The sequence below is a fragment of the Rhinolophus ferrumequinum genome, chromosome 20 (assembly GCF_004115265.2).
Source record: "Rhinolophus ferrumequinum isolate MPI-CBG mRhiFer1 chromosome 20, mRhiFer1_v1.p, whole genome shotgun sequence".
NCBI classification, from domain to species: domain Eukaryota; kingdom Metazoa; phylum Chordata; class Mammalia; order Chiroptera; family Rhinolophidae; genus Rhinolophus; species Rhinolophus ferrumequinum.
Window position 1 is genome coordinate 27,456,642 of NC_046303.1, and position 27,448 is coordinate 27,484,089.

Below are 27,448 nucleotides of genomic sequence, written 5' to 3' on the forward strand. Positions count from 1 at the left end.
TATTTTATGAAAAAATTTAAAAAATAAGATCATTTAAAAATACTTCCCTCAGAAAACTGCAAGCACTATATAGTTAGAGACCAAAAAACTGCTTAAAGAACATAAGTACTTAATTTTATTTATTAATGTTTAAGCTCAGATAAACAGTTCATATTATTCTTGGGATGAAGCTAAAGAAACATACGTCATTTTTATTTTAGAAGTAATTTAATTTTAAATAGACACATTCTATAGGTATCCTAATAAAATTAAACATATTTGTTGGCCAATAAATAATTATTTACAATTAATGAATATTTAAATTTTTTCCACACCCCTTTTATTCTCAAAACTATCCATTTTTGGAGTAATGAGATTATATGACCATCCTAGCTATGAGAAGAATTGGTGCAATTAGCTATTTCTCAGCCTGAGTCATCATGCTTGGCTGTAATTTCTTAGCACCAAGGAATTACAAGAAGCTTATGTCTTGAATTAAGCTTTTTTTTTTTTAATTTATTTATTTATTTATTTTTTAAGAAACTGTAAGGAAGTAAAACCTCAGATCATGAGATTTTGACACAGTGCTACCATTCAACAAACCTTCCTCCCTTGAGGACTACAGCTTCAGCTGAGAGAATAACCATGGTTTAATTGGAAGAGCTGAAGAATCCTGCTTTATACCTTCTAGTTCAGAAGTCGATTCCCCTTGGAGTTTCCTTATTTACTTGAATTCCACAGAAGCTATAAACATCAGAAAAGAGATGACAGCAAAGACTTAGGTTACAATTATAGTTTTCAAAATGATTACAAAGAGACAAGGGTTGAAAAGAGGATGGATGATAACATGTAAAATGAATATATTTTATCTTTTATGAATGCAGAAATTCTCAGCAGTTCAGACACCTGTGCAATCAAGATGCTGTGAAATTTCTTTGAACTCTCCTAATTTGAGTTTGATGCAGCCCATTTGTTTAAAATGTTTAATAACGTATGCACTAATTACTTGTTTAAATCCACACTGACTGGCAAGCTTTCTGTTACTACTGATAAAATATAGATCACCCTGAATATTTATACATAATATGCATATGAGTGGCATTTATGATTAACACAAACTTAATTTGTTAGTGAAATAAAATTTTTAAAATGTCTTCATGTGTTCTACAAAAATGATTAGCAGAGGTCATTAATCAAAGAAATTCCTTTTGTTCTTAATTTTATGCCAGATAAATAAATAAAGACACATAAAAAAAGAGTGTTTGTTTAGTCTTGGGCTTTTGTTAAAAAGACAATTTTTTAATGAACCAGATAATTTAAGAGCCTAAGCTACTGTGATGAAGTTAGATAGTTTTAAAAACTTCCTTAACACTTTCATATCAAGAGGTTACACATGTTTCTGTCTTCCAAATTCATTTTTTCATTTGAAAAGCTGTTTTGTAGGACTTTGTATATTTTTAAGGAATATAAATTTTTAACTCTACTTCATTATCCCTTGCGAATTATAAAGTAGGACATTAATTTTTTTGTTTCAAACAAATTAAAGCTTACCTCAGTTATCCTCTACAAACTAATAAAAGACAGGTTCCAATCCACTGAAAAAAAAATATCTAAACTTCATTATGCAACCCAATTTCTTACCTTTCTGGATCGGACCTTTGCTCACTATGAATTAGATGGTCTATTATGAAATTAAAATTGTAAACTAAGTGATTTATCTGACTTCACTTACTTATCTTGAATTCCTCTCTGCCTTTCATTTTCTGAATAACTACAGGCTAGATTTTCTCCAATTATGTTTTAGTTTTCTAGTAATGTCTCTACGACTTCTTTGTCTTGGTTAGGTGGTAGTGGCTAGAGAAATCCCCAACTCAGAAAATACCAATCTTTATATCTGCAGGTGCCGTTTGAGGATCTCAAATTCTGAGACCCTTTCTGTACTCTACCATAATTTTTAAAATGATATCCTATCTTTAGTGAGCAAATGTTTTTTCACTTGAAAAAGATTGACTTGTGACTGAGTCAAGTTAGGAGTTCAGAAATTTTGTTTTTGGAAATGTGAATGCATTAATAAGTAAAGCGAGAATAAAGTTGTCTTGCTATTGCAAACACTTGGAATATTAGAGATCCATACCTAATTATTATTGGAATGATACGTATTCTGTTTAGTAATGTAGGAAAATGCAAAAAAAAAATGGCATGGTAATAGATTAAGTAGAGATGGAGACTGAAAAATATGTTTGTTTTGTTAGTATTGTCCAGGGGGAGGAAGTGATCTTATTTTAAATTATTGGTCTCAATTTTATGTACAGAAGTTGACATCAATATATACAGAAATGATAGAAAGATCGGGCATAAAGAAGGTTAAATAAATATCACCTATCGTAAGACAGTCCATCTACTGCTATGGGTGCTTTTATTTCATTCATATTGTGTGTTTTCTTACAGATTCTCCCATATCTTAGTCTTGGGGCCAATAATCTTTTTATATGTAAATTATTAGCTATCATTGTTATTTTTGTGTAACACTGTTCAACATTGATTTGTCAGTTTATTTACAGAGACTAATTCACTTTCAGACAGCTAATAACTGAGTTTTGACTCTGTCGGGTTGAGGAAACAGACTATGAATCAATGGTGAACACTAACAAGCTAATATGGAACGTTACCTCATGTCTGAAAAATATTACCCGGCATTTCTAAAAAATACCAAGTGGAAGTCTTTGTTTTATTTTTGTTTGTTTCTTTAGTACCACCTAGATGAATTTGCATAGTAAATTTGCTAAACCATCATGTGATTAGAAATCTTGATATTAAGTCCCATTTATTTCCCCTACTCAGCACAAGGTGTAAGCCAGGCAATCTCCCTTGCAACGATTATTTAATAAACTGGATTTATCTCTAGTTCCACTTATAAATCATGTGTGTAGGACTTTGGAATTTCAACTTTTGTGGGGGAAAGTTTGGCTTTGTGGGGAGAGTCTCCTATAGATTTTCTAACTTGGGCAGGACTTGAACCTTTTCTCCGATTCCTTATGTCTGTTGAGGCCCTGAAGCCAAAGTTGAATTTCATCTCAAGGAAAAGGCCAGCATTAGTGCTCTTTTTACTTCTAGTTTCCTGCTTTTATATAGTCTGGACTCAACCAGGACACCTAATAGGTCATGCCACTATGAAGAGAGCACTCTTCGATTTATAACTGGTGCTGCTTTAGCAAATTCTGCCCTTGATAATTTATTCTTTCCCTCCTATCAGATGAATGCATCCTGTTGTTATTACAGATTACAATATAACTTTTGTGAGAATTATTTATTAGTGTATATTAAATCATGATAACATGCAGTTACCACTGATAATAACTCATAGGAGTTTAGATACCTAACATCCTATGAATATCACTAGGACAATAATAAATAACACATAAATCAAGTTTAATCAATTAGAATAATGTAAAGAGTTATAGAGCTTAGGCAGAAAAAAACTATCAAGACATAGTGAAACTACAAATGAAGACACATGACTTTATTTAGATATAGGATAACCTAAAAAAATGGCAAGTGGGTATGTGATAGAAATGTTAAAAGTTTTAACATAGTTTGAGTTAAGTGCTCTTATTTTGGGAGAAATTTAGCAGAATTTGCAGCCTCTTATTTATGAACTAACCAACATTTTAAGAAGACAACTATGTTAGAAGAAAATATAATTGGTAGAAATTAAATACTTAAAATATATATTTATACACTGATGTATTTGTTCTTCTAGGAATAGGTGTGTTGTGCTGTTGGCAAGACTCATAGCAGTTACTCAAGAGACTAGTTGACACTGTCATAGGGAAAGACAGTGCCTTGAAAAAAGAAGGTATTTATAAGGTGAACAGCTTTCCATTGTGCCTTATATTAAAACCATCTCTTTTATGTTTAATGTCTGAAAGATAAATTACTTTGTTCTGGCATTAATTTGCCTCTTACAAATAACTGTATTTTATTAACCATAAACCATTAAATTAAGTTGAGTAGTGAATAGTTTAAGTAGCGTAAATGGTTGGGTGACCAGAAGTAAACTTATAAACAGCAGCTAAATATAGCAATGGTTTCGGCTGGACCCGCATTTTAAAACTAGAGTTTTTCCACTGAAAAGAGGTGCCATGATATTGTGGAAAAAGCAGATTTCCTTTTGGAAAATAGACAGTATAAAAATGAATAAACAAGGCAGTTTGAAAGGTGGTGTATTTAAATTCACGTCATAAAAATATAGTTAATACAATTAGAAGAAGGTAAATAAAAAATTTAACATATTAACAAAAAAGTTTTGAGCAAAACTGTTGAAGTAATATTGAATAGATAACATATATCACAGAAGCAGCCTTTGGAACAAATGGGCACTTCTTGGTAGCGTATTCAAGGTGAAGAGTATCCCCAAATTGGAGTTATTTTTCAACAACCCATACAAGGGGGACAATTGTGTTGCAGTACATTTTAGTAGCCCTCAGTGAGCTTTACAAGAAGACTTTATTTTTTTGTTTTCGATACTTCAGGTTTACAATATCAAAATGTGCTTTTCGGCTAAACCTGGTTTTTTTTTGTTTTTGTTTTTGTTTTTGACTCGGGACTCTATCTATAACTACCACATCAGTGCTGTGAGACGGGTACATTTCAATCTATTGTCAGTTAAGTTTGGCTTTGAAATATAATTCATTAAGTAATTACAATATACTTAGGACACCTTCCTCAGACCGTAGCCTTTTAAATCACGGTTTTAGTCTCTTTCCTTTTAACCTTCTCCTTTTCTGATACACATCCCTCATAAATTCTCAGTGGTTGACTGCTGAGATTTGCACATTTTCTCCATGTTTTTCAGTAGGAACTTAGTACTGAGGCTGTATTACCATTAAATGCTTTAATTATATTGCATGTCTTTCTTCTACATACTCATATCTGTGCATTGCTTCACTTTTGCTAGACTTCAATTGCTTCTTTCATCTCTCTGTCTCTTCTTTTATTCCTTTTCTCTTTCTTCTTTCCCTTCCTTCCCTCTTTCCTCCATTTAACAAGTATTTATGAAAGCAGTGTATTAAAAACCATGTTAAATATAGGAATTTTGTGATGAACATGGTGTTATAGCTATTAGCCTGAGTTTATAGTCTACAATGCAACCTAATGAGCAATTACAACATAGTTTGTTAAGTATAAAAATGGTAGACAGACTGTTAAGAGTTTGTAAGAGTGCCCAGGCCAGTGAAAAGATGAGGATTAAAGGACTTCTACAAGACTTGATATAAAAGTTGGATTATCCAAGGGTAAATTAGACTTAGATAAGCAAAGTTTGAGGATAAGAATGTAAGAGAAAAGGGAGAGAGAATGGGGTGAGTTTGTTGCACATCAGATATATAATAAAATTAAAATGAGAGAGGAAGAATAGGAAAGGTGCTTCAGTGGTAGTGATGTGGTGTTCTCATAAAAAAAAAAAAATGCAGTGAGAGATAGAATAGGTTTAGCTTCTGTGGGTTTATGTTTGGATGGGAACCGACAATGACATAGACTTGAAGAATGATTAGCTTCCAGGCTTCCACTGAAAGTGTCCAGGCAGGGTTTGGTAAATGAACGCGTCTCCTGAGGCTTCATTTCGGTTCTGTTTCATTGTAATTCTGAGAAATTCATCCCAGATTGGCAAAAGATTAGATGAGTCAGTTCTTAGAACAAAGAATAGCTCATATTGTCCAAAGCAGAATCACAACATTAAGACCTCCCTGGAAATTTCAGCTCTGGGTGGACTGATGCCTTGTCATCTCCCTCTTAGGGGATGTCTGAGGCTCTTCATCTTTTACTACAATATTTTAAAATTATTTTTCCAGCTGAATCAAAATTGATGTCGACCCAATAAGTTGACAATTGGTTATAAAATATCAGCACTTCCTTTTGTTTGTATAAGTACATGGTTTTGTAAGCGCTTACTTTCAAAGTCGGCTACCAAGTGAGCTTATAAACTTACAATTATCTATGAAATTTTTAAAAAATTATAATAAATTACCTGCAAACTATGTGTAGCAAGTGATAAAATTTTGTTGAGGACTCTATTTCTATATCCTACCATGTTTCCCCAAAAATAAGACTGGGTCTTATATTAAGTTTTGCTCCAAAAGACACATTAGGATTTATGTTCAGGGGATGTCCTCCTGAAAAATCATGCGAGGGCTTATTTTCTATTTAGGTCTTATTTTGGGGGAAACATGGTACTGAAAAATCAGGCTGCTGTACAATCTACAACTCTTGGCATGTTGCAAAATTCCTACTGAGTGTTATTAGTGTCCATTTCAGGAATGGCAGTTCAGAAACTTGGATTGTATTTGTTTTGTTCTTTCTATTTATTATACACTTCTGTTTGTTGTCTTCATGATTATTAATTTAGTTTGATATGATTTGTTTAGATAAGCCTACATTATATAATGGGGCATATTTGCATCAGCTGTATTAAATTCTATAATTTTTCAGAATTAAATTTCTAAAACTTATACTAATTGTGTTTCAGGTGTGAATCATCCGCACATCAATCACTGAAGCAAATGTTGCCATATTCTACCCTAATTTTCATGTAGCAATGGTACTTTAGGAGTATGTTATGATTGTGAATGTATGCTAGTTAAATAATTTGCAATAAAACAATTATGTGTAATTAAATATTGGATTATTTCAAATTTAATAAATGGTATGATTTTGTGACTGCATATTTGTTTTGTTTCTCTACATTCTTTGTGTGGCCAACTTCTTTTCTGGTATGTAATAAAGTATATGTAAATTTGACAACTACATTTCTTTTAGTGGAAATTTTTTTCTTTATTCTGCCACACTACCTTCCTATCTGTATAAGTCAGAATTCCTTAGGTTGAAAATTACATAAACCCTCTTCAATCTTCCTTGAGCGAAAATGATATTTATTGATATAGTAAGTTGAGAAGAATCCTCACAGAATTAAAGAAATAAGGAAATCAGAGTATCAGGGCCTGAAAGAGTATTCCATTGCCACCAGTAGTCTGTCTCTAGCTCTTCCTAATGACTGATTCTTTATACTTATCAATTCTCTGCGTGTAGCAGGAAACGGAGATATTGACAAACTCAGGTCCGAATGCTTTGAATTTATAATCCACGATGTAGAAAGAGATTCTCTCTTATTGTATCTAGACTTTGGAAAGTTTTGGAAAAGAATTCAAATTGGCCTTACTTGCTTTATGTGCCATGCTCTGTGATTGAAGGGATGTAGGATATGATTGGCAGCCCCACAGCACCACTGAGTGGGGAAGGAATTCGCTAAAGAAAGGGTTTGGGGGACACTAAGTAAAGAAGGATGCGGAAGCTAGCAAAACTGCGGCTACTATTGCAACAGTCTCTACAGCTCTCTTTATTACCCTGTCTTTTGTGAGCTGATCCTAAACTTTTAATATTTCTTTTTTAAATCCCCTTAGGTGGCAAAATAAAATGTCTACTTTATATCAATTCTCTAAATAGTCTCTCAAACTGTTACTTGCCCGTGAATGCAGCTTTTAAGGGTCCTCTGCTTTGTGTGCCCCCACCTTTGGTGTTTTCAGGCTGCTCCCTGAAATGACCATTGTGACTGTAAGGTCTTTATCACCTACGAGTACCCATGGACATTTTGGCTGACTGACCACTCCATTTAGAGGTAGCTGTTATGTTTTATGCAGCTGCTAACCAGAAATTTATTCCCTCTGAACACCATGAGAAGATAAGACAATGAGGTTTGTAGATAAGCCTGTATTTTTAATACGAGTGTTTAGTGGGAAAATCTTTCCAGAAGTGGCAGTTGAAGGACTGTTCTCCTAGGAAACACAAATAGATTTTCTCTCCATTTACCTTTAAAATAGTCCCTCTGCCCTTACCTACCTGACTTAGGGCCATTTACTTTGTAATCATTGTCAATGTCATTTCATTAGGAGATACTTTAATTCTTTTATTCCCACAGATGTCAGTAAAATATTTGACTAGAGGACAGATAAATTCATGGATAGTTCTTTAAGTAAAAACCTGTTACCAAGAGTCTCAGTATTGAGCCATAGAGAGTCAGAAAAATAAAAGCAATGTCAGTTACAAAATTAATTAGTATAAAGAGTGGCTGGTTCCCTATGTTGTTGAAGATACCTGTGTGTTGTATTTTTTGTTTGTTTGTTTGCTCATATTTAACATTGCAAACATTTGCAAGGTTTAAAAATTAACATATGCAGTCAAAACCTGGTTTTTACTCTTTGCTTTCGTGAATTTTCTTTATTAATGTATATCACCATCGCCATGTCATCTTCATGGTATTACATACTTGTATCAATTATCTAACAACCACTGCATCATCAGTGTTGAAGTGTGTCAGGGTGCTTCCAATTGTTTTTTCTCCCCTAAGTACCCTAAAGAGCAAGCTAAATAATTTAATTAACGATTTTGATGAATCAAATTAAATCAAACCAAAAGTTTTTCATCTATTAAAAAAAGAGATTTGGGATGAGAGTGTTATTTTGGTGTAGTATGCATCTAAATGTTTTTCTTAAATCTTTACTCCCTTTTGTGTGGATTGACATAATGGACAAAGTAGTCATAATGATATTTTTATTTCTAGTGATAGGTCCAACCCACCAAGTATGAAAATTTGTTTCTTTGTAAATGCCATTGTGGTTACTCAATCTATTATTGTTAATTTAGAAAGGTTTAAAGGAAAATATCTGCATCCATTTAACAATAATGTATAATAGGTATAGACTGTTAGAAAGAAGTATTCCAAAATAATGTGATTGAAGAACTGAGGGATGTAAATTGCTTAATAAATAAGAAAGTAAATATTATTTTGCCCCAAATATCTAGGTAGTTCAGTCACAAAGTGTTTAACGTATTTTAAATTATATCAATTTATGTTTGTCCATTTTGTCCAGTGCTTATTCTAGCTCTAGCTCTTGTATTTTATTTAAAGATAAATGAGTAATGAAATGCCAAATGTATATATAATATTAAACTATGAATCCTTTTTTTGTGACCTGAGGTCTACCTTTATTGCTATGGTTATATCTGAATATAGTGAATGGTTGAGGAAAACTAAAGATAATTACCATATTCATAAAACATATCAGAATCAATTGCTAATATTATAATTTACAGCTTATTCACAGTGATCCTATAAAGTTTATCCTGTCCTTTCCCTCACTCTCCAGTCCACAGGTCTGCTTCAAACCTTCACCGTGAAAATCTCCACCAATTCCATCCTCACACACAGAAATTACATAAACTCTTTACATTATATTTCATAAATAAATGGAAGAAGCCATTCCTTACCTTACTCTCAAAACAATAATAATTATAATAATATTAATAATAATTATTATTCCAGCTACTCCAATACCTTAAGTAATCTTTCTCTGATTTCAGAGAGATGTATATACGTAGGGATTAATTAACTTCCTTAATATCAAAAAGACCATAGTATTTTACTACCTGGCAAAAAATAAGTTACTGACAAAGACTTTTTACTTGATCAAGCTTTAGTCAGGCTCCTGAATCTTCTCCTAGGCCTATCTGTGCATTTCCTTTGAAAATCCAATTTTAGCAAGAACCCTGCTAAGTCATTTTAGCAAGGACCCCACACAAACACACTGTCCATATCGGATCACCCTTGATATCTGATCAGATTCCCCATCTTCCATCATCCTCCAGGTTATGTCTCATCACCTTGGCCTGTCTTCAGCAATAATCCTATTTGGTCACTTTATTCCGAATCTCCCCCTACCCTTGATGTTTCCATTTAGTAATTTTGCATCTACTGAACCCCACCGAGTTCTTTGACTATAAATTACCACTTGTTCATCTTGTATTTGAAGCTGAGTCCAATCTCCCTCCCCCACTACAAGATCCCAATGCAGTGGTCCCTGCATCCACTGTCATGGATGCTCTTGAATAAACTCTACCTTATCGTCTTCCAGTGTCATGAATAATTTCTTCTTTAGTCTTGCTGCCTTAGCTTTCTTTACCATACTTATTTAAATTCACTTTGCTGCTTCTATGTCAAGCATGAGTTACTTAAGGCTTTTTGTGTGTGTGTTTTTAAAAAACAATACATGTGGCAGCAAAAAGACTTTCAGTAAAATATAAATATGTTGCTTTTATACAGAAGTCAACCACTTTGCTGCCAAATTCTGCAATGTCATTTAAAAGTGTCTATCTATCTATCTTTCATCTATCTATCATCTATCTATCTATCCATCTCTGTATCATCTATCTATCTATAGTACTATATAATGTTATATATAATGTGTATATATATTATATAAAAACAAACACCAGCACAATATTAAACAAAACAGCAAACACTGTTTGCAGGCTGCTGGCACCTTCCTTCAGAAAAAATAAGAGTATGACATAGGATCCCTAGAAGCATTGATTATCCAGTCTTCAGCCCAGATTTTAGTGTAGTGCTTACAGGAAATATTCAAAGAAAATATAGACTTCATTGTTAAATCTAGCATTTAAAGGCCTAAATGGAATTGAAAGAAATTTTGTATATTGAAGAGCCCAAGAGATCCTAGCACATATGAAATGCTAGAGAGAAGTCCTCAATTTCCATTGATTTGGGGTGTACGAATAGTTAAGAGAAGGAGGGCTGCAGGCAGCAAAGTGTATGAACTTGTCTTCTCTAATAGCTCTAGGATCTATACCAATAGCAGTTAATAAATAATTTTTTTAAAACATTATTTTTAGTAAGTAGCCCTAGAACTTTGCACAAAATTCAAAAAGGATCAGAATAGTTATTTCTCCTTCTCTTGTTTCTTAATCATTTAGTTCACTACACCAAAAGGCAACTAGTATTATTAGCTGTTTCTTATGTGTTCATTGCCTCTGTGTGTGTGTGTGTGTGTGTGTGTGTGTACTATACATCATATATATATATATCACATATATGTAAGAGTGTATAGATTTCTTTATTTTTAACAAATTAGTGTCATACTCTACATATTCTTCAGCAATTTGCTTTATTCACTTAAAATATTATTTGGAGCTATTCCTATAGCAGCACATATAAAATGACGTTTACTTATGCTCTGTATTTCTTTATGCACATGTTTCATGGAATGTTTTTCTATTAATAGACATTTTTGTCTGTTCTAAACTTGATATTACAGAGGGGGAAAAAGCTGCAATGATTTGATTTGTACATATGTAATGAATTGCCTTCATATGTGAACATACAAGTGGGATAGATTCCTAAAAATGAAACCAGTGTCAGTGGAAGAGTATTTATTGAATATTTTAACATCAATTTATAAACCTACAATATATAAGAATGCCGCATACTCTCAACCCCAGAGTACATTATGAACCTCTTTTGATCCCTCCCAATCTGTTGAATGAAAAATGGCATCTCATTGTAGATGTGTTATATTCCTTTATCATAAATACCTTCCTTCAAGCATATTTGGGTATGTTTCAAATTTATCTATGATTAATAAAATTAAGATTGTGACTTTCAACACATAAGTGATAAAATAATACAAATAAAAAAAATCTCACCTGCTGCATGGGAAGATGTTCCTATAGTCATATTGTCAGGAATGTGGGATTGTGGTTTACGCACCGTCTGCCTGTGACTTCTGCCTGGAGTCTCAGGAACTGTGTGGCGTTGTGCTCAAATTGTGCTCAAATTGGCATTGTGTCCCCATCCTGTGGCCCCAGTTTGATTGGTGACAGATGTGCCCTCTTCCAGGAATCAATGAGCACTTAGAGTCACTTCTGCTCTTGAAAAATAGAATTGACAGTTTTTGTAATGATACTGATAAAGGTTTGCTTTTGTTTAAAGAAGTTTTATTTCTGGGGCAATAACAAGGATAATAGTAATTCTAAGCATGTCTTCTATGTGTCAGATATAATCGTGATACAAACCTCTCAAATTCTTTTGTTTGGATTTGCTGGCTGAAAGGCCACCATAAAGTGTTAAAAAGTGGAAAATTCAGTAAAATCAGTACTTTTTTCTACGTGACAGCACATTTTTGGTATCACATAGCCACATCTAAATTTGCCCTGTTGAGGAATGAGTTAACAATCAGAGCAGAAATTGAAAAGAAGTAACAATCCTAAGACACAGGCATCACCATCAATGGACACTGTTGCTAGTGCTGAAGAGACTCTGAAAGCCACCCCACAAGGCCTGGCGCCAGCCCTTTAGTTGTGGGGAGAGCAGGGAGGTCTAAGGAGAGAATAGAACTCAAGGTGAGGGCCAGTGGATGGGCTGAGGAAAGCAACCTTTTCTCAATCCCTCAAATATCTCAATAATTCTAAAATCAGCTTGGTATGTACCAGCTGAAAACAAATCCGACTTAATTTATAACTCACCTTGGCTTCTTTTGAATCTGAAAGATACCCTAACTCTCTGAAAACATCAGAATCTCTTCAGTTCTTTCTAACTTTCCCCATATACTTGAGAAATTTAATTTAGTCTATAAATCTATCTATCAGACTGATACTAAATACAGTAGGAAGGGATTAGCTGTACTCATGAGTGGAGAACCTAGCACGTGCATTGCTCTAAAAAAAGTTTCATCAAATACTGTGTTTTCCCAACATGTGAAGGTACTGTTTTTGGCCTCTTATGAGTCGCCGTCACTAACATCAGAGTTTTCAAAACTCGGAAAAGATTGAAAACAAACATACAAAAGTAATGTAGTAAAATGATATTGACATGTAAGTATTTTTAAAGGCTCCATGTCAATGGCATGTGTCTCAATTTTCAAACTCCTAAATTAACACCGTGAAATTGTGCTTATTTGATTAATAGTCAAGCAAGGGTAATGTGTAGTTTACAAATAAATAAATAAATAATAAATAATAAATAATAAATGCACATGATGGTCCTCCCTGAAGCTCTGGAGCATGCACCCTCTTTTCTTCTGTGGTGTGAAATCTAGGTTACTCTGCAGTTGACGAGAACACTCACTTATAATGGAGTCAAGTATTTCTGGCTACTGTGCTGATCATTTCTGAGTTATCACATTCTTAACATTTTGAAAAGCCAGATCAAACAGGTCCATCGGATTTTATTACCATGATTTTTAAATGTTTCCAGTGAACTCCATGCATAGTCTTCAAGGTAAGAAAAGAAAAAAAAAAAAAAAAAAAGATTGTAGGAATTTTTTTTCTACTTTTTCCATGACCTTTCAGTTTTTTGTGTAGAAAAAGCTCTTTGTTATTGTCAACTAGTTTTAAAAATATTCACAGAAAAAAATAATTCTTATAAGATTAGGATTTCCTGAGGCATCAATTTCAGAAATCCCAAAATTATACTGAATACTTTCAACTCAGTGTGGGAAGTTCCCTGAAGTACTATGGGAGTCTCCATTGGAATGTATATAAATGTTTCCTCCAAGTTAGATTCCATTTTATTTCCTCATTCATCCTTTCTGCTGTTTTCCCACATACCCATTGTTTTAATATGTGGCTGCAAGCAGCACTCACAGATTGTGAATATCATCCAACACTGACATTATTGCACAGTCCACCAAAGAGTAACTACAAAATACCTACAAAGGCCAATTTGCCAATTAGAATTTTCATTTATTTTAACTGCTCTACCTCTTATTTTAATATTTTGTATTAGAAAACTAAGGGATGACATTATTATATTACATTTCATTAACTGATTTAACGTATTGTTTGAATCAATACATTTATTGTTTGCTCACTATAAGAAAAACATGTATAAAGTGAGTCAAAATCATTATACCTTGCATAACTAATGAATGCAAATATTATATGCTGGATCTATCATCAACAGTTTCTTATCGCCACACCTGCTTCATCCTGCTTTCTAAAGCAAGTAAACTTATTATGCCTAATAGTTTTTTTTGCTCATCAAATTGATGTCACTCTTTTTCTTTTTTTTTAACCCAATCCAGATGGGTAAAATCTCTTTAAAGATATTAAGGGGAGAAGATGGGCATTCTGAAGTGATGATTCTATAGACACTGTTCCACCTAAATTCAGACTTTGTTTTACTTTGTACTGACTCAGGATCTAGTTCTCCATAGATTCTTCCACATTCTCATTTCCTATCTCCTGGCCATCTCCCTTGGCTTCCCTTTTCTGGTTTCTCTCCTTAGATATGAGCCTCAAGTTTAGTACAAATTCTGCTTTGTAGTTTGCAATGTGAAGTGACATTCTTCACTTGATTTAATGTCAGTCACCATTATGGTACTGTGTGTAGCTGTATCCTTCTCATTGTGTAAGCAGTACTATTTGATAATAGTCACTGAGGTTTGTAGACTCTGGCAATGCCATGTCCATCCCCCTGGTTTGATAGTTACAATAATTCTGACTACGTTAAACTTTCACCTCCAACAAAACATAATCCTTCACTGTTAGTCATAATGACACAGCCTGGCAAATGAGAATGAAATTTATAGTCATAGAAAGGATGCTCCTCATCGTAATCCTTATTTCGGTTCATCTTCCTTCTTTATCCACTTTAATGAGGATATCCCACAAGTCTCCCTTTTAAAGGTCACAATCGCCCCAGAATTTTCGCTATCAGCTATATATTGTTCACTCCCAATTTCATACCACGTGAAACTGCCCCTCCCCAAAGTTTAGTCTTTGATCTCCCACTGCGTGCTGAGTATTGTGCCTTAATATTCGTAAATAACACTCAAATTTAAATGCCTAGAACTGGATTCAGCAATTTCCTTTCATAACTACCTCCATTTTTTTCTGTATTTTTTATTATATATTTAGTAAGAAGAGGAAAAGAGAAAAGGAAAGAAAAGAGAAGAAGGGTGATAAGGCAAAGGAAAAAAAAAGTGGAAATGGGATCTTAGGTAACACCAAAATTTAAAGGAAAAGACAAGAAAAGAAGTTTCCATGAAATGACTTGAGAATTGATAGACTGGCCGGGAAATGATTGAGCAGTGTCATGGAAGCCAGGGGTGAAAGTTAATTTCAGGCAACATTTACACAAATGGCTGTAGGAGAATTCTGGAAAAACCCACTCCAATTCAGACAATCCAGACAGACCCAGCTACAAAGAAGTAAGCTCTTTATGTACCTAGAATTGTTTTCCCTCACTGTAATTGGTTGAGATGAATTACAAGTTATAGGCTCAATATTTACATTTACTTATAGGCAGGACTCATAGCTGAAGGGAAATACGTAGCAGTCAAGTACTGGTCTACCTAACAAAAGTGCTGTGAGTGACTGTAGAGCTTTCCTATAAAGGTGACGATACCAAGTCTAACATAAGGGAATGGACACTTCTCATCCCGGAAATATTTTAGCCACCATCTTTCATCCTTTGATAACTCAAACATTCACTCACTCCTGCCCTTTAAGAGTCAAAATGATGAGGCATTTGCATAGCTTTTAGTTTCTCTGTCTAACTCCACTCATACAGCCATACTGAATATAAAATTCCTCCTGAATAGGGTGTTCGCTTAGGGAACAGCAGCAATGGAAGATTGGTTGACCTTTGTTTATTTGTTTGTACATGTGTCATTAGTAAGATTTCTGGGGATGGATAATTCTAATAAAAACAACCACAATATGCCTATAAAGAAAAGCTTGAGATTTAAGCAAAGCACTGCAAAACAACTAGAAATAATCTTTTTGTATGCACTGTTCATCTACAGCTTCATATGTGTTGTGTCAGGGACAAACTCAGGTCCCAGCTGCATTAGTTCATTTAATAAAGTGTGATAATTAATAGTTATTATTCATGCATTTTAGCCTTTTCACATTTAATAACAGCTCGTTCCACTCAAAAATCTAAAAACATGATCAGAGTGGAGTGTGTGTGGGTGTCACAATACAAATAGTAGATTGGAAACCTGCTTATGCACTGTCATTCGATTTCTTTCCAGCAGAGCACTTTTTAAAATTAGCTTTGGAATATAAAATGGGAAACATTTCTGTGTAATTTTAAGAAAGGTCTGACTGCCATCATAGTCAATTGGCCCCTTTTAAATTTTTTTCTCGTGTTCGTTTGTTCAGGTATAATTACAGATTCTTTGCAAAATTTCAATGTCAATCCTTATTAATCTCTAATTTCTAATCATAGGCATAGGGGCTTGGAAACTGCATTTCACATATTACGGCTTTGGAGGGAAAATTGACATGCTTCTGGTTCGCTAAATTCCTGACTACATTCCTCTGCAACTACCCCCAAGCGACAGTGAGAATAAAATGGACTTTGTGGGAAGTTGAAGCTGAGTTCCAGCTCTTAACACAATTATGGCTAGATTTATTGGTGGGCATGACAGTTCTGGGTTGTACTACTCCAGTGAGAAAGAAGATAAATGAAGCTACAGTACCAGTGAGACATAGAGGGTAGATTAGCCAAGAATTAAGAGCCTCTTCTGAGAGTCACAGAAAGTTCTGAAAAGCCTGGCTGGAGCTAATACTTGAATGGGCGGAGAAGACTGCAGGATGAAAAGCAAAAATAAATGTGCTATTCTTAGGTCACTACTTTATGTGAAATCAAATGCTGATACTTAAGCTATAGGAAAAGAGCCAATCAGGAATTTAGTGTGTAAGTCTTTGGCACTTGCTATCTAACAATTGCACAGTTATCTCTTCAGTATTACTGGAAGAGCAAAAATTCTCAGCGGTGATTCAATAGCAAGTCTTTATGTACATACATGTTATTGCAGTCACTGGTTACACTGCTACAGTGCCAATATTTTTCTATGAACTTTAAGTAAATACCTTTCCTATGGGAATAATCTATATAAATATTACTATTTCATCATAATTTTTAATTAATAAGCTTTATTATGAAAGCAATTTTAGGTTCAGCAAAATTGAGTGGAAAGTACAAAGAGTTCCCACATACCCCCTGTCCCCACAAATGCACAGAGCCCCTCTCTCTACCAAGCTCCCACACCAGAGTGGTGCATTTTACAATCAAACCTACACTGACAGACACATCATTCATTATCACCCAAAGTCCTTAGTGTAAATTAGGGTTCACTGTATAGATTTGACAAATGTCTAAGAACATGTTTTCACCATTGTAGTATTGTACAGAATAGTTTCACTGCCCTAAAAATCCTCTGAACTCTACCTCTTTACCCTAATCACTGGCAATCACATCTTTTTCACTGTCTCCAAAATTTTGTTCTTTTCCAGAATGTCATACAGTTGGAATCATATACTATGTAGCCTTTTCAAATTCCTTTTGCTTAAATATGCACTTAAGTTTCTTCCATGGTTTTCCATGGCTTGAGTGCTTGTTTCTTTTCAGTACTGAATAATATTCCCTTGTCTGGATGCACCCCAGTTTATTTATCCGTTCACCTACTGAAGGACATCTTGACTACTTCCAAGATTAGGCAATTTTGAGTAAAACTGCTATAAATTCCATGTGCAGGTTTTTGTGTAGACCAAAGTTTTCAGTTAACTTGGGTAAATACTAAGGAGCAGAATTGCTGGATCGTATGGTAAGAGTATGTTTAGTTTTGTAAGAAACTGCTGAAATGTCTTCCAGTGTGGCTGTGTGTCTGCATTCCCACCAGCGGGACTGAGAGTTCCTATTGCGGTCATTCATTACACGTCTTTGTCAGCATTTAGTATTGTGTTTTCAATTTTGGCCATTCTATTAGGTGTGCTGCAACAACTCATTGTTGTTTAATTTGTGATCCCCTAATGACATATAGAGCATCTTATCATACACTTATTTGCCATCTGTATATCTTCTTTCGTGAGGTGTCTTTTCAGGTCTTTGTTCATTTTCAATTGGCCTGTTTATTTCCCTATTGCTGAGTTTTAAGAGTTCTTTGTATATCTCAGATAAGTTTTTTACCAGATGCATCTTTTCAAGCATTGTCTGCCAATATGTGACTTGCCTTTTTATTCTCTTGACATTGTCTTTTGCAGAACAGAAAGTGTTCATTTTATCAATTCTTTCTTTCCTGGGTGGTATCTTTGGTGTTGTAGCTAAAAAGTCATTGCCATACTGACGGTTATCTAGTTGTTTTCCCTGTTATTTTCTAGGGGTTTTATAGTTTTGTGTTTTACATTTAGGCCTATGATTCATTTTGAGTTAATTTTTTGATGGGTGTATCATCTCTGTGTAAATTCTTCTTCTTTTTCTGCATGTGAATGTTCAGTTGCTCTAAAACCAATTGTTGAAAAGGCAATCTTTTCTTCATTGTATTGCCTTTGCTCCTTTGTCAATGATCAGTTGTGTATATTTATGTGAAATATTAAAATATTTATATTTTCATTGATCTATTTTTTCTTTTTCTTTTTTCCCAAACCACACTGTGTTGATTACTGTAGCTTTATAGTAAGTCTTGAAGTCATGTATTGTCAGTCCTCAGACTATGTTCTTCCTCATTATTGAATTGGCTATTCTATTTCTTTTTCTTTTTTTGCCTCTCCATATAAACTTTAGAATCTGTTTATTGATATTCACAAAATAACCTACTGGGATTTTTATTGTGATTGTGTTGAATCTATAGATCAGTTTGGGAAAGAAATAACATCTCAATAATATCGAATCTTTCTATCTATGAATGGAATATTTCTCCATTTATTTAGATATTTTCTGATATATTTCATCACACTTTTGTAGTGTTCTTCATATAAATTGGAATATTATGAGATAAAACATTTATTTCATCAGATGTCTACATTATATATGAAAATTGATCATTTCCATATATACCCTGTTGCATGTCAAAGTATGTTTAATATAATATTCAGGTAAATTAAAGGTACTTTTTAAATGAAAAATCATTTTATGGATGACTTTTAATTATTTAATAACACATATTAATTAACATTAAGTATCTATAAATATTATGTTAAATATTTCACTATTCTATTATTATTAAATGTTTTATTATTAATATCACGGCAAAAGGTAGAAGACGTCTGAATTAGAATTAGAGTCCCAGATTCACTACCTATTAGCTATATAGCTTCTGATTCTTAATTTTGTCATGTGGAGTTAAAATGGATTCTTACCTTGTGCATGTTACGTAAAGACTGAATAAGGTAAAGGATGTTAAGATCTTAAAACTGTACATGTAACATAAGAAATGATCAATGAAAATTAAGTGCTTTACCACTGTCTACCACTATTACTACTACCACTATTTCACTGCTGCTGCTGCTGCTGCTATTACTGCTAATACTACTACTGCTGCTGCTGCTGTTACTACCATTATTACTGCAACTACTACTATTACTAATACTGCGTCTGCTGCTACTGCTACTACTACTGTTTCTGCTACTACTGCTGATGTTACTGCTACTATCACTACTGCTGTTCCTATTGCTACCACTGCTATTACTACTACTAATACTACTGTTGCTGCTACAAAACCTAGTGTAGAAAAAAAGAACTCTGGAGGTAGAACCAGGAGAATTGGCACTGCCCTAACTAGATGTGTAACTTCAAGTAGGTCAGACTCTTATTGGCCTCCTGGATAAACTATAATTTCCTTTTTCATCTCTAAAAGTACAGACATATCTATGAGAAAGTGTTATTAGGTTAATGATTGGGGGAAAATGTAGATTGTAATGAGAAGGAAATTATAATACAAAGAAGATATTTGTTGCTAAAATTTGAATTTCAATTAGTTATGTAGACTGCAAAGAGAAACAAATACAGAATTAATGAGTTAGAAATCAGTTATTAATGCGCATAAACATTGGAAGGTCTTTTTTGAATCAGAAACTTTCTTGAGTCATCTTTCAATCACTATGAATTTTTTTCTGTGATTTATTATTTTTATTACTTAGGCTTTAAATTATCTTACCTGACTTCTATGTTCAGGCTTTTGTAGCCAAATATTTTTTTTCTTTACAAAAAGTAAGAAGCACAGCAATGCAACCAGGTATTGCTAGACTTTGAAGATAACATGGGGGCAATTTTATTTTATTTATTTTTTATTTTTTTAACATTTTTTATTAGTCTCAGGTGTATAAAACAATGTAATGGTTAAACATTTATCATTTATATTCCTCATACTGTGATAACTCTCCTCCCCCCATCTACTACCCCTCTGACATCGCACACAGCCATTACATTTCCACTGCCTCTATTCCTAATGCCGTACTCCACTTCTTGTAAATATATTATATATATATATATGTATATATATATATATATATATATATAATCATATATATATATGATTATAGTTGGCATTCATTATTGTTCAGCTTCAACTTAAGGTGTAGAGTGCAGTGATCAGGCATCTACATCATCCCTGATGTGGTCTCCCTAATGAGACAAGTGTCCATTGGATAGCCTACAAATTGAAGTCCTAAATATCTTAAATTTCCAACAATAGCAAAAGAGCTCAATAAAATGTAATGTATCCACTTGAAGAAATTTTACACAGCCATTTGGCTTAACAATTACCAAGTAGGTAGAGCTTCATATCAAATTCTTCTGATATGCTATGTGTTCATGTTAAGTGAAAACACACAGAATACAAAAGTATACATGTCACACAAAATTGCACACACATAAAAAAGTATGCCGAAATGATAAGAGTGGTTATGGTAGGTTGCTGACTTTATAATATGTGCTATTTTTCCTAACAAGTACTAACAATTTGGCATAATCAATATATTGTTTTACTGGCAAAAAAAGTAAATGTTTAAAAAAAAGAAAAGAAAAACCGACTGACTTTAATATAAATAGTGAAAAAATCCATTTTTAACACTTAGGAGACTTTGGTTTTAAACTCAGTTTAATCTCTAATTGGCTCTTTGGCCTTAGAAAACCCTCTTTACCTCTCTGAGCCTTCTTGGACTCACATTTCCTCATTTAAAAAATAAATGGTTTGGAATGAGGTTTCTTCCATCATTAATGTTACATGAAGTCATGAATCACTTTTGTATATTTTTATTTAGAATCACATGCCAATATGCCTAGCACATAGGTACTAATTAAATTAACAGTGTTGATGCTGCTGACATATGTTTAAAATAATTGCAACTTTATATTGTATAGTAAATTACTATTGACAATTTAAAAGGTGAAGGAAATCATAGACAAAAATAATAAGTATTCCTAATCTGTCCAGCTCTCATTACCCAGGACTGAAGTAACTACTTTTGAGTCACCTAAGTTTAAGACACATCAGGGACCTAGGACATAGCCACAATTAGGATTCTACAGAGGTCAGTAAAATATTTCATTTTCAGTTCTTCTCAGGTTGCTCTGGTTGAAATCACAAGTGGAACCTAGACTCCTGATGGCTAGTCTTCTCTCTCCTAAGGGGTAGATTAGAAAAAGACATTGCCACTCTAGATAGGCAAATTAGAGAACAGAGGCACTTTCTTGGAGCTGATACACACCCTGATTTATTGTCTGGCCATAGTGTATGGTCTGGACTATGCCACCTGCTAAACTGCCTTATGTGCCCACCATATTGCCCTCTAAACCCACACAGGCTGGTCTCAGCTTTGAGCTTTCTTCCTTAGCCAGATCAAGACTTCATTATCAATCTTTTTTCACCTTGCAATTTAGGTTTCCGCTATCCTTTTATTAAAATGCAATTTTCATACAGTAGCATGTAACTTGTTTAAGTCCAGTGAGCTATGGCAAATGCATAAAATTTTGTACCCACTGCTAAAATCAAGTTACATAATTCCTTCATCAGCAAAAAATCCCTGGGTCCCTTTCTGTCCATTCCCATCCCTGACAACCACTGGCCTGTTTCTGTTTTGGTTTTTATTCCTGTAATTTCTTTATTACCAGAATGCCATATAAATGAAATAATACACGTTTGAGCCTTGTTTCCCTTATACAGTATAATGTATTTGAAATCTATTAATATTGTTGTGTGTATCAATAGGTCATTCCTTTCTCATTGATGAGTAGTATGCAATTGTATGAATGTATCAAAGTTTGTTTATACATTTCCCAGTTTAAGAGCAATCTTTTATTTTCTAGGCTTGGGTAACTATGAATAAAGGTGTCATAAGAAATCACGTATGTACAGGCGTTTGTGTGAACATAGGTTTTCATTGTAACTGCATTTCAAATGACTACAACTGTGATTGCTGGTCATATATGGTAAGTGTATGTTGACCCGTATTAAATCTTCTTTAAATGTTTGGTAAAATTCACCAGTGAAGCTGTCTGGTCTGAGACTTTTGTTTGTTGGAAGTTTCTCTTTTTTTGTATTTTATTACTGATTCAATTTCATTATTAGTAATTGGTGTGTTCAGATTTTTTCTTTCTTCCTAAGTCAGTCTTGGGAGACTGTTTCTAGAAAATGATCCATTTCTTCTAGGTTGTCCATTTGTTGGCATATAATTGTTTGTAATAATTTCTTATGATCCTTTGAATTTCTGCCAGGTGTTTGGGGGGCTCATTTCTTCATGTGCAGGGTCTAACGATTGGGTACCTGATGTGAAGCTCAAATCCCTCGGTCTTCAGGGAAAATTTTTGAGATCCCTCTTGACCGTAAAATGCTGGAGTGTGTTATTTTTCTTAACAAGGTCATATCTCTGCCTCTTCTACCCTTTGCAGTGTTGTCCCTTGTTGTGTAGGCTCTGTTCATCCAGTTTCCAAGTCCCCCTCAGAGGGAATTATTCCATATGTAGCTGTAGGTTAGCTTTGTCTATGGGAGGAGGTGAACTCAGTATCTCCCTATACTGCCACCTTGAACCCCCTATCTGCCAGCACATAATATAAGAAACTGTGTATATGTCATTTGCTACACAGCACTGAAGACTTTTTGAGGGCTGAACGTTGTCCTATTTACCTTATTTTCAAAGCACAGACATGTTATTAGCCCCTAATAGGTAGGCATTTAATAAAATTTTGTTGCATGTCGTAGGATCAATAAGTAGTCATGATTTTCTTCTAATGTTTTAAGACAGCTTCCTTCAAATATTACTGCCAAAAATTAGGAAGGAGAGAATCATAGTCTCTGAGACTCAAAACATTCTGAAAGTCAAAAACAATATATTTTTCATCCCTGCAACCTCTTTCTTAGAAATTGAAACTGTCATCTACACAGACCACATGGGAAGTTTGATTTAGAGAGAAGTTAAATTTCTCAAAAATTAACATTTTTTTTTTCTGAGCTGATCTCAACCCATTAACTTCCAAGTTATTTTAGCTTTGTGGTAAGAGGTAAAAATATAAAAGAAAATGAAAATGTAGTCACAAAACTTGACCAGCATTCTCTGGAGAAAATTGACATTATGAATTCCAGCTAGTTACCTGTTTCTTATCAGAAACTTAAGGGTGCCAATTTATTTTCAAAGTAAAACATTACAAAGTTTCTCAACTGAATGATGCTTAGCGGCATGTGTTAAAATTACACAAGGAACATGACACCCATCTTATTCACTGGGACCCCTTGGTCATGTAGCACATGATAACCTCTGTGGCATTTACTCAGCACATATTGATCCTGGTTTCTTGTGGCTGATCTGAAGTGAAGATGTAGATCTCCGTTGTGCTTATAAATCAGCTAGCTGGTCTTTAGTATAAATCAAAATTGTTTTTATTAGCTTTGACTATAATTGCTGTGAACTGGAAAATGTTTTCAATACTGGAGAGATTAGCTTTCGCTTTCTGAATGTTTGATAATGTTTCATTAATTAATCTCATTTGTATTTATACACCTTGTTTATTTCTGCAATTATTTTAAATTTTAGCTATCCGATAATTTAAATAGAAAAAGAAGTTTGAGTAGAAATATTTGTGATACTTCATATTCTTGCTGATGGCTGTGATATATCAAGTATCTTTTGTATTGTTTCTATATTTCTTTATTTGTAAGTATCCTATAAGTATTTATATTAAGATTAATGCAAATTTATGCGAAGTAAATTATTTTCCATGACAAAGATTGTTTTAGCAGGAACAAAGGTCCTTGAGGAATTTGTCATGACAAGATATATAAGAATATGTTTTATAATGCTTCTTGTTTAAGGGTGTCCTTTAATGTAACTGTTACCTTACATAAGTCTAACCTCTTTGACCTTTTACATACTTACCTGGGCCCTGTCAATTTTAACTCCTACAGTGGAGCACACTCTTTCTCCAAAGTCAACATATTGTCTCAATTTCTTCTGCGCTACCCTTCCCCTCTTAGAAAGGACAAAAGACAGAAAATCCAGTGCCCATGGATTCACAAGAATGTCAATATTTGTTCCTAACATCTTGCAGCTTCTGTATTAGCATCTGTATTGATGACACACACACACACACACACACACACACACACACACACACACACACACTCATACAGATTGAGTGAGACAGAGAGATTTGAAGATTTCTCATTTTGAAGTTCCCAGTTCCAATAAGTGCTCTGGAATTAAATTACAGAGAATGAGCCATAATATAAGTTTAGCCAACACAATGGCTCTCTAAGGGCTCTATTCACTAATAACACATGCTCATTTGTGTGCATTTTCAAGCGGCTTGCTTAAAAGGGCCTCATGACCCACTACATCTTAGGAAATTATAGGCCAGTAATAGCCTCACCCAAGGGGTTACTTGGCATGTAATGATTTTTGCAGCCATATTTGGGACATCACAAAAGGAGGGAAGTGGGAAATTATTTGTGAAGAAGAGAGTAAAATAGAATGAGTTACAGCAAAATGAAGTTAAGTTATATTTTTCATTGTATATTAAGCAATGGGAGAGAAAGACAGTTTAAAAAGACAGTTTTTCAGGGAGAATCAATTCTTTCAATTTATCCATGATAATATATAAGCATTCAAAGTTTAAAAGTACACTGGTTGTGTTAAAAAATTACACACACACAATAAAAAAAACCGCATCCATATGAAAGTAACAGGAATATGTGTTTAGTTTCTGAAAATCACATAAGTAACTATCAGAACCAGAAAGAGAGTCTTTTCACAATTTAATGGGATGGAATTTAAATTGCAAGCATTTACATTTTTCTTTAGCCACTAGTTTCAGAGTGGCTTCCAAGATTGATGCCTCTGGTTATTGAGTGGACCATTCTGAACCTGAAAACAACAAGCAGGTGATATTTCATTCTGTCAAAACGCAGAGCTAGGCATCAGTGAGAATCATTCCTAACTTCAGGAACACTGAGAGAACATTTCTGTTCTCTGAATACCAAAGGTGACTTTCATGGGAAACAAAATTAAAGAGGAAGGCTTTACTTGTCATATAGTATGTTGGGTCAGTGAAGGGTGGGCAGGATCTGGGAGTAAGTGCTAAAAAGGGAAATATAAGAAAATGGGGGAAACAGATACATGAGAGTAGAACAGAGAGAAAACAATTTATAGTCAGAGTAATAGCATACAGAGAGAAGCACAGGTATGTGTCAGACAAATGTCTAAAGGATGTGATGCTTGTTGGGGAGTTTGCCAGTTATGAAAGATGGAGTTAACAAATAAGTTGGAAACAGGTTGTGGGGACAGAGCCAGGAGTGCAGTTTCCAAGCTCTTGGTCTCACATGGAAAGGTGCTGGCTCAGGTAGTAAATGGCCATCAACTGTGATTGGATGGCCATCAGCTGTGGCTAGTCAGCTGTAACCAGTGAGCCATTGGCCACTAATATAACTGCCGTGACTATGCTAGCAGCAAAATGGGGGCTAGCAAGAAGATGGTGGCTGAGCTAGCGAGAGCAGATTGCAGTTAATACGGTGGATTGCAGCTAGCAAGTGAGGTTGGTTGGCAGAGAGAAGTGGACGGCAGGTTGCGGATAGCGTAGCTCTTGCTTCCTGTGTCTCCAATCTAGCTGCCAGTGAGAATATAGACTCCCCTATCTATGCCTCCATGGGTGTTCCTTTTTGGCCTCACCATGTCCTGCATTCTTATGTGGGGAGCGGGAGCTGAGACCCCATGTGACACCCCGCATGACCCAGGTCATGTATAAAATTGATTATAATTAATGTTGAGGGTACTTACCATTTCATTCCAATGTGTAAATTTTTCAGTGGTTCCCCATGTCATATGTGGTTAAGGAATATTTTTTGAGGCATACTGTGTATCAGGTAGAGTACTTGATGCAGAGGTGAACGAAACTGATGGTAGTATATAAGAGAAATCTCCTAGTGTGAGCTTTGAGAAGTCTGTTTGTTTCCTATTGCTTCACAAGAATTACCACAAATTTAGCGGCTTGAAACAGCATACATTTATTATCGCAGTTTCAATGGGTCAGGAGGTTGGGCACATGTTCATTGGGTTCTCTGCTCAAGATCTTATAAGACTGAAATAAACATGTTGGCTGGCTCTACCATCTCATTGTGGAGCTCAGGGTCCTTTTCAGGATCACTCAAATTGCTGACAGATTTCAGTTCCTTGTTCTTACAGGGCTAAGGTCTCCTGGCGCCTTGCAAAAGCACTTCACAATATGCTTTCTTCCAGGCCAACCAGAGGAATTTCACCTTCTTTGAGAGCTCATCTGTTTAAGTCAAGCCCACCCAGGATAATATCCTTTTGTGTTAACTCGATATCAACTAATTAATAATTTAATCATTGAGTGATATCCCATCATATTCATAGTTCTTATCTACATTCAACCAATGGCATATAGAGTACGGGTTATTATGGATCATATTTGGATTCTGCATATCCCAGTAACATTTTCCTGAGGAAGTGATATGCCACCTGAGACCTAAGAGAAGTCCGAGTTATGCAAGCAAAGAATGGGAGTAGATTCATTGTAGCCTGAGGAACCTGCACATGTACAACCTGGAGGTAGGAGAGGCAATAGAGAATCTCACAGACTTGGAGAATCTTGGCTTAGGTTTGGATAAGAGATCTACATATCATAATAGAGTTTACAAAACCCTGCATGTTGTTGCACCGTAATGCATTTCCTACCTCATTTACACAACTTCCAAACTTGAACTCTGTATTTGAGCTCTACCGAATTCCATCTTTTCTTTAATGCATTTAAATTAAACTTCCTTTAATTCTGCAAAGCACCATGCTCTCCCTATCTCTGAGTTCTAATATGACTTCTTAACAGATTAGTTCCTCAACTGAGATAAGAAAGATCAATAGGAATTATCCTGATATCATGCTGAACCTCCAAATACTGTTTAAACACCATTGTTCTGTACTCTTTTAGCATACTGCAACATCACATGATTCTTTTCACATACCGTACTATACTACTATTGTCCATTTTGTTTTGCCCTAGGAAATGTAAAAGCTGTGCTCACTGTTATATCCTTACTGCCTAGCTCAGTTATACCAAGTAAAAGATGCTGAATGAGAATGGTGATAACGATGATGAGAACGACAACAATGATGATGAGAAGAATGAGAACAGAATTAAGAACAAACTTTTAAGAAAGGATCAAATTATTTAGTACAAAGGACCATACAAACATTTGTTTACTTACTTTAGTCCACTTAAGCAATAATTTGATCAAGAGCAAAACTCTGTCACAATATTTCTGGCGATCAAAAACAGTTAGATATAATTCTGTTTGTGCCCAGAACTGAGCAAAGAGTTATACACATGGATAAA

The 27,448-nt window shown here is 34.4% G+C and overlaps 1 long non-coding RNA gene across 2 annotated transcripts in view; it reads left to right on the top strand.

The window, feature by feature from the left end:
- LOC117012506 (uncharacterized) overlaps positions 1-27,448 on the top strand; it is a 76,961-nt gene that overhangs the window by 35,478 nt on the left and 14,035 nt on the right. The window contains exon 2 of one of the 2 annotated variants that reach the window (XR_004421178.1): positions 21,917-22,039. The exons of the other annotated variant lie outside the window; for it this stretch is intronic. This is a non-coding gene — a long non-coding RNA (uncharacterized LOC117012506). The remainder of the gene's footprint in view (positions 1-21,916; positions 22,040-27,448) is intronic. 2 annotated transcript variants of the gene reach the window in all.